Source organism: Zingiber officinale, chromosome 4B (genome assembly GCF_018446385.1).
Source record: "Zingiber officinale cultivar Zhangliang chromosome 4B, Zo_v1.1, whole genome shotgun sequence".
NCBI lineage: Eukaryota > Viridiplantae > Streptophyta > Magnoliopsida > Zingiberales > Zingiberaceae > Zingiber > Zingiber officinale.
Window position 1 is genome coordinate 41,673,731 of NC_055993.1, and position 6,130 is coordinate 41,679,860.

The window sequence follows — 6,130 nt, forward strand, 5'->3', positions numbered from 1 at the left end:
TTGTAGTGTCGTATGTAACGGCCCAATTTTCTTCATTAGGAGTTCTAAAAGTTCTTAAAAATATTTAGAAATACTTTAGAAATATTCTAGAGATTTTTAAGAATTTTTAGAGTATTTTTATATAATTTTTGGAGATCGTTTAGTATTTTTACTAAACAAAGAAAATTTTGACAAAAAATTATCCAAACTAAAATTTGAACCAGCGACTTTTAACTCAATCAAAATTCGGCTGACCAAATGTGCTGGTGGTCATATAGGAAGTGAAATTTATTTAAACAATGATTTAAAACAGAAATAAATGGGAAAAAGAATTCTGCTGAGGATTCGAACCAGCGGTCACAAAAACAGAAATGCTGGTTCAAAAAACAGAAATAAATGGGAAAAAGGATTCTGCTTCGAACCAGCGGTCTTTGACCTGGTTAAAACGTGGCTTGCCAGGCGTTCTAACGAATATTTCGTAGTAAGAGGGATAGCGAATCTTATTTAGATGGTAGTAGATAACAGAAATAAGGAGTTAAGAGAGGAAATTGAAGATTTTTCCCGTGACCTAAGGTTTCTCTTCTTCTCTCTCGCGGCGTCGGGCTCTTCTCGGGCGAAACCGCAGCAGGAAGCGAGGGCGTCTCCGGCGGCCGGCGGCCGGCGAGCACCTTCCTCCGTGAGGTCTTCACACCATCGTGATCCTCTCGTCGAGGAGAACCGTGAGCACGAAGGAGGGGCCGAAGCTTTCAGTTTCCGCAAACCCTAGAGTTTTCTTCCCGGTTGTAAGCCCAAGAACGCAAAGGTAAGTAGCTTCCTCACCTGCAGTAGAGTAGTTTCGAATTCGAATTAGAGTTTCTTTTGGTTTCGGATTTCGCCGTGAAGAATTTTGGATGTGCCAGGGATCTAGTTTCTGCTGGTTCTCGAATTATGCTGTGTTGACTGTAAGGTATCTCTGGTGTTGACTGTGGTCGAAATTGTAGATCAGAATTTGTTTCGATGATTGGGCTTGTGTTGATGCTTTCTTCTTTGTTATGCTCTACTGAATTGTTGTGGGATTTGGGTGATTTTAACTTGGGGTTGATCGGTTTCTCCTGCTAGCTGCAGGTTTAGTGCGAAATTAATTTGTGGATGATCTGTTTCCATAGGTAGACAAGGTTGTTGCGTGATTCTGTTGAGGCTCTATTCTCTTGAATATTGGTGGACTTTGTGTTTCTTTTTCATTTGAAATAACTTTAGTTTCACAGTAGATTTGGGGTAGATGCTAGGGCGTTGGCTTTGCCTTCCTGTTCTGTGATGTATCGGCTTCATAGCAGGTTTGATGGAGGTGTTATGTTTTGGTGAGGTGTACTTGTTTCTTTTAAGATGGTTTTGATTCTGGACGAATTTAAAGAGGAGTTTTTCTGGTGTGGCTGGTACTTCAAATCAGGATTTAGGATTTGTAGTTTTGATCTTTGGTTTGCTCTGTTACTGCAGTGATTAGGAACAGCCTTGTTTGTGGAGTATTCAGTTAGATCTCTTAATGGCTAAATTAAACATGCAGTGATCTCTTCATTGTGTAGTTTAGAGTTTCAGTTTGAAATTATTCTGTTAATTCCGAGCACGAACAGCTCAGATTTCCTTTGCATATCCATGAGCAAGAACAGCCACAATTCCATATCAGCTTTAGTATTTCAGTTCAGATCTTGTTGTAGTGTTCTGGTCTTCAAAATGGTGTCAGTATGATGAATTGAATTGGAGGGGTTGCCTAGCTAAGTTACATTGTACTCCATGAGTGAGCTTTGAAGGCTGAAGGAAATGAATGAGTGACTTGGTGCAAGTGTGGTGGATGATTCTAGGATGGGGTCTTGCTCTGTGTAGGTTTTGATGGTTGTTAGCAGGAGTAGGTGGTGATGATTCATTTAGTCTCATGTAATGCATGTGGGAAGTTGAGTCAATGAAACAGTGATATTGATGTCATGTTCATACTTTTCTTGATTTAGGATGGGATAGCTTTAATAGTATCAGAATGGATGGTGCTTGCTGTAGGGGTTGGATGTTCATTCTAGTTCTCCATCATGTATGTTAGCTTCTAGATTGATTCTCTCAAGTGTTGGTAAACATTCTAAGTTCTGAATTTCATTCTAGTTCCCTTTCATGTGTACAAGCTCCTATTTGTTTTCCTTCAAGAGCTGTTATATAAACTGTATGCTGAATTTTGTACATATACATTCATGAGTAATTAAAGATGAAGAAAAGAAAGAAAAATGCCAAGGCCTTAAGTAGATCCCAAAGTCAAGACTTTAGGGATTTTTGGCACACAAGGTGCTTGTTAAAATGCCAAGGCATTATATATTAGAAGTATTAAAAGATAATAAGTATTTTACTTTTATCAGTGGCACTATGCTGGACTCTCAGTTGTCCTTGGGTTGAGCTCCCATAGTCGTCCCTAGGTTTAGATAACCTAGTAGTAACGGCACGGCCGACGGTCGACGGTCGACGACCCGAGGGTCACCAAATGGGCCGCTAAATGGGTCGGGTCGTTACAATAGTAAACCCTACTAGCTTCGGGACTAGCTACCTTGGGTCTAGTTAGGGATGCGCGCATAGCAAGTACAGTTGCCGGGCCCAAAAAGAAAGTTGATTATTATTTTGAAGTATTATAAGTATAAGTTTTTTTTGAACAAGTAAAATAAGTTTCACATAAATATAAAAGTATTAAAGGATAAGTTTTAAACAAGTGAGATAAAAGAATAAGTTTAAACAAATGAATTAAGTTTCACTTTGTTTTAAAATCAGCAAGTTTAGTTTTCTTTTATGCTAGCATGTTATTTAGATTAGCTTACTGTTCTTTGCTATTAGAAGAGCATGAGTAGCTTTACATGTTTAGCATTTCAGTATAGTTGTTTCTTTTACTAGTAGATGAGCATGAGTAGTTTTCCTTTTGGGTATTCAGTTTTAATTTTCAGTATATTCACATGCATATCGAGATTTTGTGAGTTAGATAGCGCTTACTAAGCATTTTGCTTATAGATTGCATTTCCTCTTACTGCAGATAAAGGAAGACGAGGAGGAGGTGCGGATGGTGTGTGATGTCAGGACTATGGAAGTCTTGGGACTTAGTTTAAGAATTTGTTAGATTAATTCTGTGTATAGGTTGATAAGAAAGTGTTGGAGTAAGAAGCTGTATTTTATTTTGTTTCCGCTATTCATTACTTGCATGATTTGATTTTATTAAACTGCGTGGTGATGTTAATTCTTTTGTGTGTTTGATATATGTTCCAGCCACATGTGGCTGATGTATATTATGTTTGTATCTCAGTTTAAGGTCACCGGTACAGGGGAGATTTTGTCGAAATTTTTCGGTAGAGACTCCTCGTGATTTTGATCATACCGGCTAAGTAGAGTTAGTAGTTAAGTAACGGTCAACCTTAGAGTGTAGTAGTAGTAGTAAGAAGGGTGGTCGTTATATCGTAGGAGCTTTTTCAGAGTAGTACATAGGAATGAAAGTTGTAGAAGATGTTATTTTGAAGTTGCAGTAGAAGGCCCTTATATAGGCTCATTCTGGGTGCTTGGAACCCCTTCGGGTGCCTGGACCATGCTAATGTGGCTTGACCAGTCGATGTGCTCCAATTTAGCTTTGGGATAATTTTTCTAGTTCGGGTGTCAGGACTAATTTAGAGCGCCTGGACTGTCTGGGTACCTGTGGCACCCGCCGGGGCAAGATTGGTATGGGCGCCTTGACCCTTTTCAAGCGCCCAGACCATTTTTGTCTCTTTTCTTCCTTGCAATAAAAAGTTAGTCCAGGTAATAAAAAAAATATATTTATCATGCAAAATAGAGTTAGTACAATATTAATAAGATAACAGCAGTAATTAGATCCTATCTTCCCAAGACCAAGATCTAATCAAGGTCTCAGCTTAGGTTTTCCAAATGTACCTAATATGGACTGACGCCTATAGTTCCCTCAACGGGGAACATGTCCTCATTGGATTTCTCCTCCAGTTGTTTACCTTCAATTACCAACTGCAGTCGCTTGACTTACTTTTAACCCACCAGGTCTTCCCACCAGTTGCCAAGTCTGTAGACCCAACTGGACTTCAACTGGTTATCAAGTCCCGCATACCCAACCAGACTTCTCGCTAGATATCGAGCCCCACAGACCTATCTAGACTTCACACTAACTATTGGGTCCAGCGGACCTAGCTGAATTTCAGCCTGGTGTCCTCTAGATCCTTCCACTCATACACACTTGGTAAAGCAATTAGACCACAAAACACTCTAACTTTAAATTCCTTTTCATACATTAAAATCTGAGTTAGATTATTAGTGCAAATTAAACCAATAGTTGACACCTCCAAAATAATAATTTACCTAGTTAGATAATTAAGACTAGTTTAATTAGGGATAAAAGTTTAATTTAACAAACAATACTGGAGAAGTTTTGGATGATAGTAGGTTAGGAAAGCTTTGACTATATATGTCTAAGAAGATATGGATTCGACATAGTACATTTGACTTAGTAGAACTAACTAAAACTACCTCTCACTAATCCTAGCTGGTGAGACTAAAGTTTTATACTAAGTTCAGTGGGCAGGACTATTTAGAAAATTTTGAATGCGTGGTTACTCTAATGATGTCCAAGTCACTCACCATATCTTAGACGTTTATCTAAACAATGTTTGTTTGTTGAACTCAGAGTTAAACTTGAATCTAACACAAGTTAAACCAAACACTAAAATTCAAACATAACTCATCTCACAAAATTATAAGGTTCCCTAATTGAAAATATAGATCGGGTAAAATGAATAAGAATTTAAAATTTTAAAATTAATACAAAATTAAAATTAAATTAAATTAAAATTTAAATTTAAACCTAAACTTAAACTTAAAATTTAAACTTAAACATAATATTTAACTTAAACTTATACTAAAACATTAATTAATTCTAAATAAGATTTAAAACACTAATTAAACTTGCATTAATTAAATAAAGTTAAACTTAAAGTTTACTTAAATTAATTAACTTAATTAAATAATTAATAAGTAAACAATTAAAATTAATTGAATTAAACCCTAAATGTTAATCCACTTAAGTTTTAAAATTAAGTTAACTAAATATTAATCTAACTTAACTTTAATTAATCTAACCTTAATTGAAAACTAAATTTAATTAATATCTTAATTCAACCTAACTAAAACTTTAAACTAACCTAATTCAAATAAATTAAATTACCAATCAGTTAACTTAAATCTCAATCAATAGCTAAGAATTATTAATCTAAACATGCATGTAATTTGAACTTAAAAACTTCAAACTTAACTTGAACTTAATAAAACATTAGGAATCTAAGAAGGAAACTAGCAATGTGCACGATAGACTAGGATTCTTGTTATCAAATAAATTTTCAAGTAATTTATAAATTCTAGGAAATTCATTACTTATGTTTTCTAAAATTTCCCATTTCCTTAGTATTTTTAAAATTTATTTTAGCCATAATCTAGGACAAATCCCTAGAAAGCATGATCCTATAGATCTAAATAATTAGCATCTCATAGACACACTAGGTCTACCTTGATTGTGTTTTCAAAAACTTAGAATGGCGTGTGCATAGGCCTTTTTCCTGGACTTCAGATGCTTATATGAGTGCATCAACATAAGTCTAGGTGGAAAATATAATAGTACATTGATTAAGTTAAGTAGTTCTTTTTCAGTAAATTTCTAACTGGACATTATTACTTACCTTAACTAAACAAGTAAATACTACTATCTTTTGATAGTCAATTAGTAACTAACGATTAGATATTTAAAAAAAATAGATGAATATTATTTATTAAATAATATCATGTTCAAGGGAGGATATTTGAAAACTCCTTTCAAAAGAGTTCTATTTCAAAATTTGTATTTTTTTTTGCAAATTGTTGGTTTAAAAATTCTTTTGAAACCTTACTAAAACTTACTTAGTAGATGGTTAAAAATAATATCTATTTTGAAAAATGAAATGAAAATATTTTGCAAATTGCATTGAAAATTGCTTAAAAATACTTTAAAAAATATTTTGAAAGATGTTTTTGAAAACACTTTAAAAAGTTTTGTAAAATTTATCTTCACAAAATTTTATGTTTTTGAAAATTTCAAATTTCAAGATTGGATAACCATTTGTAAAATTTTAAA

At 34.5% G+C, this 6,130-nt stretch overlaps 1 long non-coding RNA gene across 1 annotated transcript; it reads left to right on the forward strand.

Moving 5' to 3' along the window:
* The first annotated feature begins 424 nt into the window (after positions 1 to 424).
* On the forward strand, positions 425 to 3,194 carry LOC121977512. Its single transcript, XR_006110885.1, has 2 exons — positions 425 to 781; positions 3,011 to 3,194. It is a non-coding gene; the product is annotated as an uncharacterized LOC121977512 (long non-coding RNA).
* The last annotated feature ends 2,936 nt before the right edge of the window (positions 3,195 to 6,130 follow it).